The 18,781-nt window shown below is 39.8% G+C and overlaps 1 protein-coding gene across 6 annotated transcripts in view; it reads right to left on the bottom strand.

The window, feature by feature from the left end:
- The window catches only part of ATP13A3 (ATPase 13A3), an 88,410-nt gene extending 71,703 nt beyond the window's left edge, over positions 1-16,707 (bottom strand). For 3 of the 6 annotated variants that reach the window (XM_045851006.1, XM_045851007.1, XM_045851002.1), the window contains exons 1-2: positions 16,222-16,707; positions 15,431-15,474 (exon numbers count right to left, since the gene is read on the bottom strand). The gene's annotated coding sequence lies outside the window, so the exon portion shown is untranslated. Of the gene's footprint in view, positions 1-10,929; positions 10,952-15,430; positions 15,475-16,004; positions 16,075-16,221 lie in introns of those variants that run through there. The other 3 variants (XM_045851003.1, XM_045851004.1, XM_045851005.1) reach the window with 3 other exon arrangements.
- Between the last annotated feature and the right edge of the window lie 2,074 nt (positions 16,708-18,781).

The following is an 18,781-nucleotide window of genomic DNA, read 5'->3' on the forward strand; positions in this document are numbered from 1 at the left end:
TACCAAGTATTACCAAAGTTGAAATATTAAAAATACCTTAAGTAAAAAGTTGCTCTAAAGCCCACTAATTTTTTTTCTCTTTAAACATATTATACCTCATAGGAAATTACCAAGAATTCTTCTTTCACATGAACTTTTAGTAGAATCCAATGAGGCAACAATTTCAAGTTTATTTTTAAAGCATATACAAATAATAAATGTATATATAAATTTTAAAAACACACTGAAACAGAAATCCCCTAACAATTGAGTCCATAAAAATAAAAATCTATATAAACACATTTTAAAACATACTACTTGTTAAGGTGAGAACATTTCAAATCTATCATAAATCTAATTAGACATTTAAAGAATTAATATAAAACTTCTAAAATCTATTTAACTTACATAAGTATAACTTTGGTGGTTTGCTGGAATTCACATTTTGAAATTAAGTCAATTTCTAGATCATAATAATCAAATTTTTCTTACCAATAGCAATTCCTTCCAATTGTTGGTATTAGCAGAGCTTTCAAAAGCTGGCTCTTAATAATAAAAGTAAAATAAAACTAAGCATAAAAACCCATTTAAATGAAAATTTTCTGCTAAATATTTGTTTCAGTTCTTTTTTGAACTGCTTCCAAAATAAGACATTAAAATTTAGGATTTAATTCACTGATTTTAAATGGGTTTTCAGAAGACATTTCCCTCTGCCATCTGATTACCACTGGTAGAGCTCCTATTACTTGAATAAATTATATTGAGCTAACCACAATGAAGTCCTAATTCCACAGTGCATGCCTGAGCCTTGATGTTATCTAAATAGCAAGGAGCTTATAGGCTATTGTGCTTAACCAAACCCTTCCTTGCATTTACAGCGAACTTGATTTTTTGTGAGTGAAAACAGCAGCACAGGAAAAAGTGAAGCTATCAGAAATATATCTCACTAAATCTAATATTAATTTTTAAAAGTTTACTTATTTTTTCCCTTTATATAATTACCAGGAACCATTTAAAGTACATCTTTAACCCAGGAAAAGATTAGTCATGTCTCATTTCCTAAATAAGATGAGTCGGCTTCAATAGGCATAGAAATCCCCAAACCTCTGAACCATCTCTGCTTCAAAACCTGAATTTCTCATTAGCAGTACCAACAATATTATAATAGTGTGTGTGGCCGGTTTTCTTTAAAGGTATTCAATGTATGTGCCAAGAATTCCAAAATAAGTGATTTCACAAGGTAATTTAGAGAACGATCTTATAACTCCAGTACAACTTTGAGCAAAGCAAATTTGAATACATTTTTAACTGTTTACTTCATATAATATTTGCCAACTTCAGCAAGACTGAGGTAAAAAATTAAAAATGTATTAATTCAAAATTCACAAAACTAAAAAAAAGTTAGTAAAAAGTTCTCAAATGACATTTTGTATAGTTTGTAACATATACCTCCAGAGTTTTAAAAATTAAAACCAAACAGACCTTTAGGACACTGTATTGTTAAAAGAGAATGGATCCTCCCGCCTTGTTTTGTAGTGCTGTAGTTTTTTTTCTGAGAATTAAACATACCTATGTTAAATTAAAATCTGATAAATGCATCTTTTAAGGACCACTCAACAAAAGGTGTTTTTAAAGATCCTGAAGCAAAAAACAGCACAGCCAGCACTCTCAATACTATCTCATTGTCAAACTGAAGCATCCCCAGCAGCTACATGACCCCTCTGCAAGCCAAAAGCAGTTCCACCTTTACAACTGAAATAAAAAGTACCCAAATATATATAAAATCCTTACTTTGCTCACTGAACCACTTCAATTTTAATATCCATACAAATATTTGTGTAAAAAGAATGAAAAAATCTGAATCTCCCAACAACGGTAATCAAATTGTGACAACTATGAAGGCAAAACTTACTACTTCAAGTCAGCTCCTAACAATAAGAATGACATAATATAATTTAATGAATACATGGAAATTTTACAAGGATACCAGCTAAATTTTAACAAAGCTCCACTCAATACCCATTTTATCACTTCCCATCTTGAACTTTCTCTTATAATACATGCTTTTGTTTCTGTGTTTAGGCTTAAGGAAGACCATTGTATCCAACATCCAACAGAGCAAGACTGTATTTACATTGGTAAAGTGCAGTCTTTGTATAATTATACCTTTTTGTATGTTACAAAACAATGTGATAGGTATAACAAAATAAGTTATAATTAGGAAAGATAATGCAATTATCTGTCATAGAATCAATATTAAGAACAGTAAGAGTTATAACTTAACAGTGTGTTTGGGTAGAAGGGAGAAGCTAGTGCTTCTTGAATGCTTTTACCATCTACATGTAATAATATTTTTAAATAGTTAAAGAAATAAAGAAAGCTGAGCAAAAGTATAAACTGCTAATTCTATAATGCATGGCCAACCTTGGGTCTGAACTTGTAAGAACATCCAAAACATTTCATGGTGCTGTATCAGACCATTCTCCAGTCTTATGTTACTATAGCCCAGGAAAGTAGTTATATTTAAATATTTTTTCAATTACATTGGTATACAATACTACATTAGTTTCAGCTGTACAACACAGTAATTAGACATTTATATAACTTACAAAGTGACCACCCTGAGCAAGTAGTCATTTTGAAGACTCCTTTACCAAGTATGTACACTTCTAATAAGCTACAGTTAGCTGTTTGTATCTCTTTTTATATCCCCTCCACATTTTGGCTCCACTGAGAAGTATTAGCCACAGCAATAGGTACAGTAGCGGCAAATTTGAAATTATTTTACAAAACTAATTTACCTATAAGCATTAAGTGAACATATATGCCATATCCATTACAATATTAGGAACAGTAGGAGATATGCAACTTTCCCCCAAAATACATAATGTAAAACAAAAACAAATGTAAAAAGCACAAAACTCAAAAGTCAGCTTTAACTTGACCTTAAATAACAATTTAATACGAGCTGTTTTCAAGTCCCTTCAACTGTCTTGGTTTCCACTTCACTAAAATTAGGCAGTTATAATAATTCACATGATGCAGTCCAACCATGCAAGTTTTTGACCTAGGAAAATTGCCTTGGTCTACAGCCTGTTGTTGCACTCTTCCACCAGTAGGTGACACTCCAACATTGGTAAGGAAGGAGGCTCGCAGCTCACAAGTCTTCAGAGCAACTGCTAATATCAAGAGTGATTAAGAAGTTACACGTAAGGTTTTATCCAGTACCACTGAACATACTAATAGGGAAAAGTAGTTGTTTCCTATAGAATAGGGCCTCTGTTTCATGTGTCTCAACAGAAATATAAGACAAGCAATAAACACAAAACAAATGATAATGGGGAGGGGGAGGAAGGCAGGTACATTATTACTCCCTTTATACTACAGATTATTCCCAAATTCACAACTGTCTGAAACTAGAGTTTAGGAATCTTACAATATTGTGGAATAGGAGAGAACAGTAACAATTAAAAACCACATGAACCTGTCAGAAAACAAGGTAAAGTATAAAATTACATGGTAAAGCATCACTTGCCCATAGCTGGCAAAAAAAGAAAAAAAAAAAAAGACAAGGAACACCCATATATGTTGCTATTAATAGCATACTGCCTTTTTGGAAAACCACCTGATAATAAATTAAAATTTTAAGACCTCTTCCCCACATACTTTGATCCAATAATCCCAATTAAAAGTCCATGTCACTTGTACCTGTAATACATGTTACCATTAACCACTTCTTCAAATTCACCTGCACTGTTAGAGTTATGAAAAAAATGAAAGTTTTGTGCCTTTTTTCTTTGGGGGCACGAGTAGGTACTTACAAGCAAAATAACCTAGTTTAAACAAGTAAGACTACTTCCAAAACAAGCACAAAAGAAATTGTGTGGCATGAGCTGCTAATGCAATAAGAGACAAATCAAGAATTTGAATAGCAGCTTGCCTAACTCCCCAAACTAAAAGCTACACTTTTAAGTTCAGAGGTTAGATGAGAGGTTTTTCTGTTATGTAATATATAAATCAATGTTTATTCCATTCTATTGCAATTTAGTGACTATTTCTTCTAAACTGTAGTGCTATTAACCCAAATCCCTAGTGAGTTGACATTTCAATTAACAATTTAAAAGATGGCCTTTGAAATTTAAACATTAATTCTAAGATTCATACTTTCCACATTTTAGCACAGCTAAAAAAGCAGGATGCAGCTTAGATGAAACCCTTGTTGCCATTGGCAGGTGACCATCCTGATGAGTGGTCACTGCATGCACATGATCACACTTGGTCTCAACTGTTCGTAGTACTGTCTACTTCAGTTGAGGGAAGCGCAATCTTGGTGGTACAGTGCTGAGATTAAACTATTCAAAAAGATTACACTGTAGCTGCACAATGAAACGAAAGTAATGGTGTAAACAGATAAGTAACAAAATAGAGCAGCAGTGTAGAAAAAGGCCAGGATGAGGAAGGGGCAGGGGGATAGGAAACTGTAAAGGAAAAAAAGAACAGAAGAAAACTTTCAGAATTATAATTCTAAGCCTTCAGTATGTTAAGGAATTACACATAGATCCCAGAGATGTTCATTTTTCTTATCAACAGCAAACCCAAAAATCTTTTCATTACTGAGCATGGTTCACTTCAGAATTATTATATATCTGCAAGAAGAAAAATCAGTTTTACTCATGATCTATACCACAATGTTTTACATTTCATTCTTCCAGACCTTATGAAGACCCAAACACAAAGCAGCACAAAATCACTAGGCAGCCAATCGTACAAAAAAACACAATCCTAACAAACTTACAAAATTATAACTGATAGGCACTTAGATCAATTTTTTTAAATAATGTAAATTAATCTTTTTCCACTTTTTCTCAATTTGAAACCCACCCATGTTGACCCAGCATAGGAAAAAAGTACAAAGCCCTCACATCTGCATTTAACAAATATTGCAAAACTACACAGCACTTTAAATTGCTGCTGAAAAGGATAATGGCCTCGCTCATGGTACAGCCACTATAGAAATCTGAACTTTCTCATTTTCTGTGGTCATTCTGTAATTCATTAAGGATTTTTTTTTTAAATCAATGAATCTGGATACAGTGCCAACCATAATAATAGTAACTGACATTTATAAAGAAATTTTTAGTTTACAAAACACTTCTAGGAGCACTATCTACTTTATTTACCAGTTTCAAATCGATATTGTCTTTTAAAAACAGGGGAAAAAATAAACTTCACTTAACCAAGAATAGCATTTTGACATTCCCTAAAAGTCAAGCATGGAGTGACTTATATCAAAAGAGCATTACCAACAAATTAATGACATGCAAACAGCACCACCATCTTTCAAGGGTCTATTTTCCAAAAATTTATTTGAAAGACAGATGTACTTGAAATACATTACTTCCTAAAGAAAACACTAACCAGGCTCTCAAGATGGCCCACAAATGACTTTTTTACTCCCACAATTAAGTTAAATTATATTTCATGTTATGCTAACCTGGGTTGTGGGACAGGTGGCCAGGTTACCAAGCTTCCACTTCCTCTGTCCACTTCTTTATTATTTATATTCTCCAAGCCTCTACTTCCTGTGCCCACTTAAATATTAATTTTATTCAGGCTTCTCTGTGTAACATCACCAGGACCCAAGGATGGCACTATTGGCCCACTTATGGTGGCAGCTTCCAATCAGTTCTTTCAGCACAGATCTGACTAGCTTCAGACTCACAGATTAAAAGTTACCAAACATGTCTGCATACAACTGGAATTCAACAGGTTCATTTTATCTTTCTTCCTAAAAACCTGCCCCACCATGAACTACCACTAATTCCCTCTACCTAATGAATACAATTTGCCTAAAAATCCACGCCAGGAATTTGGAAGTCATCCTATACTCCTTCCTATTGCGCACCTTCTATTGCACAGTATGTCCAACTGGGCATAGAGTCTCATCATTTCTACCTTTCTCAAGTCCACCCCTTACCATGCTGTAGTCTCCACTGTCATTGCCTCAACTCAGACTCTGATCCCTTATCTAGTATCCCTCATTCAAATCAATAAACAAACCAGATATGACCATTTCTCTCTCTGCTTAAAATGTCAATAGTCTCCCACTGTTTGCAGCTGCATCGCCCAACTGCTAAGTAAGAGTCCTTCTAAAATAAAATTTTGAAAAAGGCATCCCCAGCTGCTATAAATTGAAGAAAAATACTGGATTAAACCAAGTTATGCAGTCCTTTCACTTGCAAGACTTTAAAAAGTCAAGCCTTATAATGCGGCAGTCCCCAACCTTTTTGGCACCAGAGACCAGTTTCCAGGAGGGGGGCGGGGGGGAGGCACAGGAGGCAGAACTCGGAGCTCAGGTGACCTTTGCTGGATCACCCAGTGTGGATGGGGAGGGGAGCAACAGGAGACAGGAGGCCAAGGTTAGGTGCGCTTCGCTTGCCTCTGGGTTCCTAACAGGATGGGGATTGGGGATCCCTGTCACTATACACAGTACTATGTATTTTCCTACCAAGGGGCATTGAGGTGCAAGTGAGGCCCAAGTTGGGCTCCAAGGACAAAGTTGCAACAAATCGGAAGACATGTAAAATCCTTCAGACTCTGGCCCTGCCTGGGTATCAACACCATCTGCCTGCCATTCATCAGTGGTTATCATTCACCTCTCACAAACCTTACATTCTGTCTATAATATGTAACTCCCCAAAGAACCTACTGTTTCCTGACTCCATTCCCTCTACCAAGGATGCCCTTCCCTAACTCAGTTGCTGAAGGGCTCCTACCCATCCTTCCAGACCCTGGTCAAGAATCCTCTCTACTACACTTTGAATGTCCCTTCTACCTCCAGCAGAGGACTTTTCCCACATTTGTCCCTTCTCCATATGTGGCAGAGCACTTGTCCCACAATACTGGAAATATAGACTAAAAGTTCTAAAGGTTGGAAATCAGGCCAGCACTCAAGCAATGTAGCTGAATGAATAAGACAGGGCAAGACAGGCAGTAAAATCCTTTCTTGGAGCAAAATTTCACAACAAAGTACATTTGTCTTTGGCATGCCCCCACATCTCACCCCTGTGCCCGGCTCCTAACTGTCCCAATACCCTCTTCCCAGGGCCCTTGGTGACCTCATATAACCCTATACAATCACCACCACTGCACTAGGTTCATCACTGTCAACTACTTCCTCTTCCTCTCAATCAAGAGTCATTCTGTTCAGAAGTTAAAACACAAATAAGTTATAGTTTCTTAAAGCTGAGATATCTAAGATAAATCTCTAACAAAATACAAAATAGCATGGAGGAGATGAGGGGAGTGGTGGGTACTGCAGTTCCACTCTTTCACTTCATCGACCCTGCACAGCAGCAGCAGTAAGCACTCCTGGCAGAAACAGATGGAACTGGTGCTACGGCGATCCTGCGGGTCACGCGTTCTCCTTGAATTGGAAAGCTTTTTGTTGTAGACACCATTTATAGTCAATCTTTCATTATTAAAGTTTCACCAATATGTTCACCAATGAACTTAAAACAGTGCCTTGCTGGGAATGTAGATTGGTGCAGCCACTATGGAAAGCAGTATGGAGATAACGCCAAAAAATTAAAAATAGATCTGCCTTTCAACCTTTCAACCCAGCTATCCCACTTCTGGGAATTTATCCAAAGGAACCCAAAACACTAATTCGAAAGAACATGACACCCCTATGTTCACTGCGGCATTATTTGCAATTGCCAAGAAGATATGGAAGCAGCCCAAGTGTTTATCAGTACATAAGTGGATAAAACTACTATGGGACATTTACGTAATGGAATACTACCTAGCTATAAAAAAGAAGAAAATTTTACCCTTTGCAAAAATATGGATGGACCCAAAGAACATTATGCTAAGTGAAATAGGCCAGTCAGGGAAAAATACCATACGATTTCACTCATATGTGGAATCTAATGAACTAACAAGGAAAATGGGGCCAGACTCATAGATGGAGGGCAGGATAACAGCTTGGCGTGGGGCAGGGAGATTAGGGAATGGAAGGATTGAACAAAAAGGAAAAAGGACTCATGGGCTTGGACAACAGTGTGGTGATTGCAGGAGGGGGTGGGAAAAAAGGGGCTAAATGATAATGGAAAAATATAATAAAGATTAAACAAAGATAAATTAAAAATACAACAAAGATTAAATAAATACAATAAAGATTAAAAGATTAAGTGCTGGAGATTACATAGACAAAATTTCTAACCTCAAGGAGCTAATGGATGAGTCAGGCAAGTAAGCAAATATGTAGTATCGAACAAAATGGTTGTGTGCTACAGTACCAGAGGTATCATGGCAGCAGGGAGAGGAACAGGGGAGGGAGAGGAGGGGAGAGGACAAAGAAGACTTCAGATAACTATCCCCTGATCTAAGACCTGAAGGGTGTGAGGTTCACCAAACAAAGCAGCAGTCAAAAAGGGGGAAATACCTGGCCGGTGTGGCTCGGTGGATTGAGTGCTGGCCTGCGAACCAAAGGGTTGCCAGTTTGATTCCCAGTCATGGCACATACCTGGGCTGTGGGCCAGGTCCCCAGTAGGGGATGTGTGAGAGGCAACCACACACTGATGTTTCTACAAATTACTTAAACTGTCTTGGCCTCTAGGGAAAGTCTGGAAATGGAGCTGGGGGGAGGGGGGGGGTTTGCAGAATCAGATTATGAGGGCCTTATTTGATATGATAAATAAATAGATTAACTTGTACTCAATGAAGTTTCAGAACTTTTTCCAACTGAAAGAGACCCAAGGCCAGGCCAAGCAGCCACATTCCAAAGAATGCAATGTTTAAGTGATGTTCTCTGGACTAGTGCGATGCAGCAGTATGGTTTCTAGGATCGGAGGACTTACTCATCAGCCCCGTACACCCAGTGTCTTAGCCCTGTGCTTGGCATATACAGGAACTAAAGAAGTATTTAACAGTTAGAGGTGCCAACACAATCCCAAAGGCATAAATAACCAAGAGACCCTAGCCAAACATCCTTCCTCACTACCTGTAACACAACTCTTACAATTACAATAATTGGTAATTGCCACCAGTTTTAAAAGAACATGAGGGCCATTCACAATAGGCTGTGCCAGGGAGACAAGAAAGGACTAAGGGAAAAGAACACACTAAGATGCTTCTGAACTGACTAAATGAAGCAGTTTATTCTACTCTTCTTACCAAAAACTGAACAGAAAACAACCATGGGTTAGCTCAAAATTATTCATCAACTGACTCTAAGGCAGTGGTGATAACTATAAAAAGCATATTTTCATGTCAAAAAGAACCACAAAATAAAATTTTAAGTAAGAATTTGCTAGGTTATTCTAGTCTTTCAAATAATTAACTGTCCCAGACAACAGTAGGCTACTTATCTGTAGTACTTTACATTTTACTTAGTAAACTAAATTATATTTTTATATTTGGCATGTAAATAAGGATTCCACCTCTTATGCTTGGGAAAATAAGCAAAATGAATTTTTAAAGAGAAACTTTATGAAATCATGGACAAAAGTTATAAACAAGCTTAAAAAAACTGATGGCTTAAAAAGCTAAAGCATAATCTAAAGATGAATTTAAAATATTTGGTCTATGAAAAACCAGTAACACATTTAAAGAAATCAAAGGCCACAGAATTAAAATAAATTTCAAGTCTTCTTTAAAAAAAAAAAAAAAGATGCAGACATTTCACTAATCAGTATTTTTCAATGAAAATAAGGCACATAAAATGCTACTGAATACAAAGAATTAAACATGATTTTGAGTTTTATAATGTGGCCAGGGAGAAAGACAATGGGTAACGGTAACACAGAGGAGGGGGGCAGAGGGGAGCAGGCAGGAGACGGCTGCACACAACCCAAAGACACCCAGAGAAAGACAAAAATACACATAAAATGTACACTACAGGTACATAAGATTAACAGCTTGAGTTTTTTAGGATGTTGTTACCAAAGATGCAAAGTCATGGTATTTTTACTATGGAAAGACTGAATATAACACCTCTTGGTTATGCCTTTGGGATTGTGTTGGCACCTCTAACTGTTAAATACTTCTTTAGTTCCTGTATATGCCAAGCACAGGGCTAAGACACTGGGTGTACGGGGCTGATGAGTAAGTCCTCCGATCCTAGAAACCATACTGCTGCATCGCACTAGTCCAGAGAACATCACTTAAACATTGCATTCTTTGGAATGTGGCTGCTTGGCCTGGCCTTGGGTCTCTTTCAGTTGGAAAAAGTTCTGAAACTTCATTGAGTACAAGTTAACCTATTTATTGTCGTCATTGTCTGCTGCTCTACCAAAATAATAATAATAATGATAATAATCCTCTATAACGTGCCCCCCATTCTCTCCTCCCTCCCTCTCCCTCTCTCTCACACACGCACACAAACTTGTTTTAACTATGTTAAATATTACTAACAAATAAATAGTAAATGACCATTTACCGAGCCGTCTTATCCTCACAATACTCAGGTAAGTTCTACTACCTCCATTCAACACATGAAAAAACTAAAAACTGTGAAGTGACTGGACCCAAACTGCAAAGCTAGTTAAGTGATGATGGCTGGAATTCAAAATGACTTGTCGGTGGCTCTGAAGCCTGTATTTTAACCAACACACTATGCCCTCTCCCAGGGCATCTTTAGCTATCATAATGTCTTTTTAAAGACTGCTGTTTTCTTACTGTGCTACCCCAAGAGCATTTAGGTTCAAATACTTTAAATTCCATGGAAAACATTAACTTCTACAGTTCTTTTAAAACAATGAAGATTTTGCTAGCAGTAAGGAAGAAAGCTCTTAAAAAACACCAGAAGTAGCTGAGTATCAACCCAGAATTAAACAAAGTACCAATATTTCCCCCATATTCCCAATTTTATTAATAAATTTGCCTTTTAATTATGCTAGGTTTTTTGTGTGGTATAACTCTGGGGAAATAGTGGATTTTCATAAATACCTAATTTCTTTCTCCATTATTCAGTGTGGAGTTAAATCATATATTCATTTCATTGCACCCATTCAACTCTCTGCGCTGCAGGAAAAAAGAAAGCAAGAGAGAAAAATACTTTGAATAATGGTGGCATGATGTCTGCCTTTCATCCTTGCACCCAAGTTAAGTGTGCAGTGGAGATTATGAACCAGCTGCTGCTCAGCCAACCTGAAGACCCAGTTGCTTGTCAGACATTATCCCACACAGCTGGTGATGAGCCAGCTCACCGAGAAAGTAACCTGTTCCCAAAGCTGGAGGAAAACCAGGCTGTTAGAATCAAAAAACAATGCATCAGTTAACCATTTTTTCAAACTGGTGCCTTCCCCTAAAGGGCTTTTTCAAAGGTAATTTTGACAAGATTTTTACCTTAAATGAGAATTTAGGTCCAAAGCCCCCACATAAAAGGTGATTTGACTTCACGCAGCCCATTAGATCAGAAAGAATTAGGAATCAAATCACTTCTCATTTATATCAAAGTTAGTAACATATTTTTCAACCTATTCACAAAATTAGAAAAAATAGAACAGGGATATATATGCGGGAGCTATTCCATAGCTTACTTTAAAGTAAACTAAAAATGTAACAAAAGTTTCTCAAGTAACCAAAAGCAACCCCTAAAAGTTGGTTCTCAGTAGGAAAAAAAAATACACACACAATGAGTTTTGAGACATGTCATTACTAGAGCACAAAATAAAGGCAAGGGTGAAAAGAATACCCAACTAAGATAAAGCTTCTAACCCCAGTTACTTTAGTAGCATCACTTACCTCTCCAGATATCAGTTTCCTTTTCTGTAAAAAGAAGGGCCTAGTCTATGATCTATCTATGACCATTCAGCACTATTATTTTCCAATCTCATACCTCTTCATTTCAATGCTCAACTCACAAATTCCTTTGTGAAAAAAATAAGAAAAACTAAATAAAGTAAGAATCGACTAGCTTGTTATCATTGAGGTAGAACTGTCTTTCATATAAAGCAACAGTGAGAAATATTTCTATTTAAAATTTCTGAGAAAGATTCTACAGACATCAGCAAGTTCTACATCATGTAGTCAAGAAATTGTACTTTAGACAGTTAACACACTTTTCCCAGAAATTTAATTCCTTACCTACTAGTATCTGAGTGTCAACAGATCATTTAAAAGCCAGATCCATAGGGAATAAGTGCAAGAGTCAACAAATGAGAAATTCTGATTAAGAGAACTTAGAAATTGAAATGAGAAATTTTGATTTCATAACCCAATTCATCACATCTTACATACATAAACAGACTTCAAACATAGGGTACTTCTTCCTGCATTCTCAGTCCACACTAGTATTAGTGGCCTTTGGTGACAGAAAGATGCAAGAGATGCATTTTCACCTGTACCTTGAAAGGAACATGCTTCAGAGGAGCTGTTTCCACAGGTCTAATATGGCCTCTAACACCTAAGGCCTTTTTTAAAAATTTGGCAGTCTTAAAAGTATGCTATTTGAGTTAATGTTTTACCACCTCATTTGAAGCAAACGCCCCAATATGAGCCTTTGGGTCAAAGATGTTACTAGCTCTGGTGTCCGGATAGTTCTCTCTGGAGAAGTGTTCTACGGAAACTTCACCAATCCCCATCCTCACCTTTCCTCATTCTCAGACATTTGATTATCTGAACAGCTCTCCCTTTCCTTCATTCCATTTTTCCCCTTCTTTCTGATTACTATATAATCACTTTTAACTCCCTATTATAACAGGGACCATTTTTTCCAATTATCATTTTACATATTTCCCATTACATCTATTTTTACTCTTACCCACACAAAAATCTTTTTAACGCATAACTTGTATAATTACTAATTACCATTAACTTCAGGACATTCTATCTTATCAATACCACCTGTTTTTCTCTAGATTAAATATGTCCAGGACCCTGTACTTTTTTACCTAAGTGTCAAAATATATGACCCAATTCTGATTCGTTCTTATTTCTTTACTCTTAAAATATGAAGATCAACAAAATACAAGTAAGACTCTAACAATTACTTCCTTGGTTTTTGCATGTTTTCTGGACTAGTCACATGAATTGATCAGGACATGGTTTTGATAACTACAGATTTACTCTCTCCATAGGCCAGTTAAGTTTCATTTCACACAGACAAACCATGTTCCAAAGCAAAGACTAAATCTTGTCAGCTCTCTCTCGGATCCAGATTTAACAGGAAGCTCTATGTCACATTCAGAATACATTCCGCTGTGGGAACAAACATTCTGATGATGTCTCAGGTAGCTGTCAGATACTACATATCTTCTTTTAGCTTACCACTGTGAATTGTTTTAAGAGTTTTAAAGAGTGTTGTCTTTAAGAAGTGATAAGCTGCCAAGATTTTAGAAATCACATAACCACCTGTTGTCATTTCCAGCATCAAGTTATTTCCACCATTATCCAGACTATTGGAAAAAAATACAGAATAAAGACGAAGTTTCACAGAATGCCCCTATATCACTGATCATAGCCCATCTCCCAGGACTGCTACTAACCTTAGGAATAAAGTATACTGACATTTTAAAACCTTTTATTCACAGTGGTTACAAAACCACCACACTATACAAGCACAGCCTGATTCAGTAAATGGAATGAAGAGTGAAAGAAACTACTTATTATGTGACAGGAAGAGTGTTCCTTTCTTTACATATATCCTCAACTAATCCTCAAAACTCTCTGATATTCTTTGTTAACTAAAAAAGGGGAAGAAAAACCGAGAAGTTAAGCAACTTACAGTATAAGGGACTTTGAAGAAGGCCAGAATCCTAGCTCTGTTACTGCAGCGATTGTCAACTGGTGTGCTCCAAGAGGCATACTGGTATGCCACAAGAATTTTTAAAACATGCAATACTGGACTATTTAGTCCAGGGCACTGACCTCTCTTCCCTTAGATTGTCAAATTTAAAATATGAAAACAGCCAACACAACAGCTGTCCAGTGTGAATAAATCCAAGTGATACCTGTTGTTTTGTTGCATTGGCAAAAAATGTTTTTTGGTGTGCTGCAGAATTTCAGTGACTACTGTGTGTACCATTTACTTACCATATGTGACCAGAGATGTCTATTTATAGGTTTACCAGATTAACTGTGTGTCTCTGGACAACTTAAAATCTCTGAACCTCAGTTCCCTTACCTGTAAAATGGGGTTTAAGTGAGACACCTCATGTCAAGTGTTTAATTCAAAGCTTAGTACACAATAAGCTTGCTCAATAACTATTAGCACTGGTCAAAGTCAAACAGCTATTTAAGAAAGTCAGAAATCAAACTCAGGTCTGATTCCCAAGTCCATGTTTTTTCTACTACAATATGCTATAGTTACCAATACACTTATTACCCAGAAAAGAATCCATTCAGGAAACATGACACAGATGCGAAACTGATATTACCTAAGTGAGGTAACTGTTAAGAACTAAACCAACAGAGGTATTTTAACTAATATCTAATAAGCAATACCAAGTAGAAAACTCATCAGAAAACACTATTTAAACATTCAAGCTTATAGAACTTTGCTCTGACTACTATAAAATTATTTTCCTATGTAGAAATGTATACCATTTATCTCAAACCAACTGTACATTAAAATTTTAATTACCAGAGGCTTCCCCAAATAAAACTTCCTGGTTAGCCTGGACAAAGAAATCAGCCCTCCTACTACACAATTTAAACGCTGCTTCAAATTGAAGACTCTCAACTTTATTTTCAAAATAAACTGCTACTTAATATTGTTATTTATGTATAACCGTACTACCAATAAATTGAGACAACCAAACTGTGTCATCACTTTTCCTACCCAATCCCTTCACCCAAAACAAATTTTGTTGTTCTAACAACGTTCAAAAATCTCACTTAAAGATGTAACATGGATACTGCAAAACTGAGGAAAGTAGCAAAAGCAAATTTCCCTAACAATTACTAGGCTTAGTATTTCAAACAACTTCCAGGAACTAATTTGCTTTTAAAAGGGGTTGCTAAACCAGAATGGGATACCCACAAACATTTATTTTAGCAACTGTAGCCTACTCAGCAAGGCAACAAGCCTCCTGAGAAAAGAATGCCACTTACATTCCAGTGAAACAAAATTAACAAATGTGCCTCGGTAAAAAGACTGAGTTCTAACCCAAAGGTAGAACATTTTAACTATGTAATCACCCTTCCAAAGACAGTCAAATCAGAACACCTTCACTTTAGCAACAACGCTTTTAGAAGACAGTGTTCATTTTGCAGTAATCATTAACGTTCCTGCATTTTAAAGTTCTAACTTCTGACTCACAGATATAAAATACTTATTATAATACAGAAATGCTCTACTCGTTTAGCTCAGAATCATGTAGGAAACACTGGTTTCTGTTTCTAGGTTTACAACTCCATACCCATTCATTTTGCGCTAATATAACCACTAAATATAGCTCGAAGACACTGATGATTAAAAGCAGTTAATTATGTGAGTGATTCATACCTCCTATGTCCAGACACCAAGATCCAAAGATGTTGCTGTCAGATCTATGGATAGAGGAAACGATAAACACCTGTCACAAAAGCTTTACCAACTGGGAAGCCACTGCCAAGTCTCATCCGATTCACTGGTCACCCCCGCCCAAAAGAAAAGAGATCGAGAACCTAACTTTGTGAAGGGAATAAAGGCCATAAAGAGAGTAGCCACCTTCGTATTGGAGGAAAGGGCCCTGATTTTCTAGTCCTCACTCTCAGAGTCAAAGCGAGAGGCCCTAGGCAGGCAAAGTCATTTTTCCTCTCTGGGCCTCACTTAGTTTATCTGTAAAATGCGGTGATTGCCAAGGAGCTCTTCCACTCCGCGGCTAAGGGCGTTAAAGATTCCTTCCGTCAGCACCCGCAGAAACCCATCGAGCGCCCTGCCAATACCCCACCTCCCACCACACCATCTCCTGGACTTTTTAAAAGGGCTGGGGCGCCGTCCCACTCCCAAGCCCCAACACACCGTCGCCCTCCCGCCAAGCAGCGCGTCCAAACCAGGCCTGCTCGCCAACAACGCGGATCCGTCCTTCCCACCTCACCTGTCCCAGACATTCCGCGGTCTTAGAGATCTCCTCCCGACTGGACACACACCTTCGCTGTGAAGCGATGCCCAATTCCGGTGGAGAAGGCCGGCCGCAACGCGCCCGGTACCCACCGCCTCGACAATGCCATTCGCCTCCTCCAATCTTCCCCATCACCACCACCCACCCGCTCCACGCGCCGCTCGCCTGCTCAGAGAAGGCCCAGGCTACTCACCCTCCGCCGCCGCCGCCGCCGCCGTCTCCTTGGCGGCTTCCTGGCCGGAGCAGCCCAGGGGCCACCCGGGGCCGGGACTGCGGGCCGCCGCCGCCGCCTGGCCTCAGCCCAGCCCCATCGCCCGCGGCCGGCGCCGGCGGCCGCGGGTCGCTCGGGCTCGAGGCGCCGGCGCCGCCGCCGCCGCCGCGCACTGCGGCTCTGGGTGAAGGGAGATGAGCACGGGGCGAGGCCCGGGCCGAGCCGGGCTCAGGGGCGTCCGCGCTCTCCTCCTCCGCGCACCGGCGACGGCGTGCAGTCGAGGCAAAGCGAGAACAAGGGAGGGCGGCGAGGGGCGGTGGACAGGGGAGGGGGGCAGTCTGCACTTGGAAACGGCCTCTCACCGCCAGAGACGTAGCGATACCCCCCTCCCCTCCGCTGTGGCGACCGAGGCACGCTACTGGGAGAACCTGAGGGCGGGGGAGCGCGCGCAGCAAGCTCGGGACTCCCGCGCCGGATGTGAGGTCACGTGATAGCCTCAACCCCGCGCCGAGGGCGGAGGGGCGCCGCGGGGACGATGGGAGGGGTGGGACCAACAGAGGTGGGAGGAGCGATGGGGACTGGCCCCCGCCCACTCTCACCTCTTTAGGGGCCCCCAACCCTTCGAGGAAAAGAAAGTGTAGGGGAGGGAACTCCGAAACAGCTGGGTGTTGGAGGAGGTTACTAATAGAGGATGGCTTTTTGCGGGGCGGGAGAAGGTGGAATTAATTTGCCACCTGGCCATGCAAAGACAAAATCATAGTTCAAATGCTCGTTTTATGAACAGGGAAATTGAGGCCCAGTGAGAGGCCTAGACTTGACGTGGCCGAAGTCGGGGTCACGGAGGAAGTTTGTGCTCGAGTGATGGAGGGAAAACCAGATCCAGGTCTCTTTCATTCCTTAATAGCACCCCTGCCCTCCAGAAACAAACAGAAAACTACTATCATTAGCATCGGACAAGCGGTTCGGCTCGCCCTGCTTGCCTCGGGCGGAGGGCTGGGAAGCAGCATACCGAGCGAAATCTCCCATGCGCCCACTAAACCGTCTCCGGCGGGAAGGAATTCCTTCCAACTGTGCTGGATGCATATTAAATACTTTCCTCCGCAGATTTGTCTCCGGGTAGGGCCCCGGCCGGATATACAAATCACGAGTTTGGTTTTGCGGTGTTCCTTCTGCGACGCTAGCGTGCGCTCAGCCACCTGCTGCCTGGGGTTCCGGCCATCTTTCTGCTCTGAATCTATCTTGCCCGCGCCTTGAGGCCGGTCCATCTGTGTTATTGTTATTCCACCTGGCCGTCAGCAGAATTCTTAGCTGCTTGAGCATGAGAAAGGGAAAGGACTCACTGGGTGGCCCTGGTCCACCCACCTGGGACACTTCCCCAGAGACAAGGAGCATTCTGGCTCTGGTTCATACATAAAACCTAGTGACACTTCTGAGGTCTGCCACCCCTGGTCCGCAACACATGGTGACACCTTATCTGAGGCAGCACACTGCCCCCAGAGTCCAGTAGCACCGATGTCACCTCAAGGGGAGCCAGGAAAACGCTGCTCTTTCCCCCTAGATTGTGTAGATCTAGACGGTGTTCGTGCACACGGCATGGTGGTATGGACTGCGCCCTAGACTGGAATGAATCCACACCTCTTTTCCCAACACCTGGACACAATCTCACCGTTTGTTTCAAATCTCACAGGTGTTCAAACGATCAAATAAGATAAAGGGTGTTGAAGTGTTGGGCAAACTGTAAGAAGTCTATGTTTTGGGTTGAGCCCGGAAAGCCCCATCTTCTACCTCTCCTAGTTCCTTGGCTCCTGGCTGTTTCCCCTCAGCCTTTATTTATTTATTTTTAATTTTTATTTATTGATTTGAGAGAGAGAAACATCAATTTGTTCTTCCATTTATTTATGCATTTATTGGTTGAACCCACAACTTTGGCATATGAAAGGATGCTCTAACCAACTGAGTTATGCGGCCAGGGCCTCCCCTCAGCCTTTAAACAAGCTCAAATCTCTCAAGTCCTAAAAACAAAACTATCAAGCCAAACTTCCCCTCAAAGTGCCCTCTCCACTTAGCTTCCAAGTGTTTCTTTCTCTCCCTCTCATGCATACCTCTTAACCAATGGTCAAACTTGGCTGTGTCCACTTCCTCATTTCTCAGTACTTAGCAAACTGGCCTCCCAATTCTCTCACTTCAATAAATAAGGCCTCATCCTCCTTTGGTAGCATTCTTATGTGATACCAATTGTGAATCTGCACCTTAAATTCAGGACTCCACTTTATGCCCACAGCTCTTCTCACTCCACTCTCAGGGGATCACCTCTACCCTCATGGTTTCAACTACCAAATCAGCAATCTCTGGCCCAGACCCCATCCACAAAAGTTAGTCCCAAATACCCAACTGCCCGCCAGGCACTTCTATCTAGATATAACAAAGGCACCCCAAACTCAGCATGTCTAAAACTAAACTCATCCTCTACCTCCATAGTTGTTCCTTCCTCAGCTATTGGCATCATAGTGTGTTGGCACCACCATCTACAGTCATCAGAATT

Source organism: Phyllostomus hastatus, unplaced genomic scaffold (genome assembly GCF_019186645.2).
Source record: "Phyllostomus hastatus isolate PE091 unplaced genomic scaffold, TTU_PhHast_1.1 phas_contig_86, whole genome shotgun sequence".
NCBI lineage: Eukaryota > Metazoa > Chordata > Mammalia > Chiroptera > Phyllostomidae > Phyllostomus > Phyllostomus hastatus.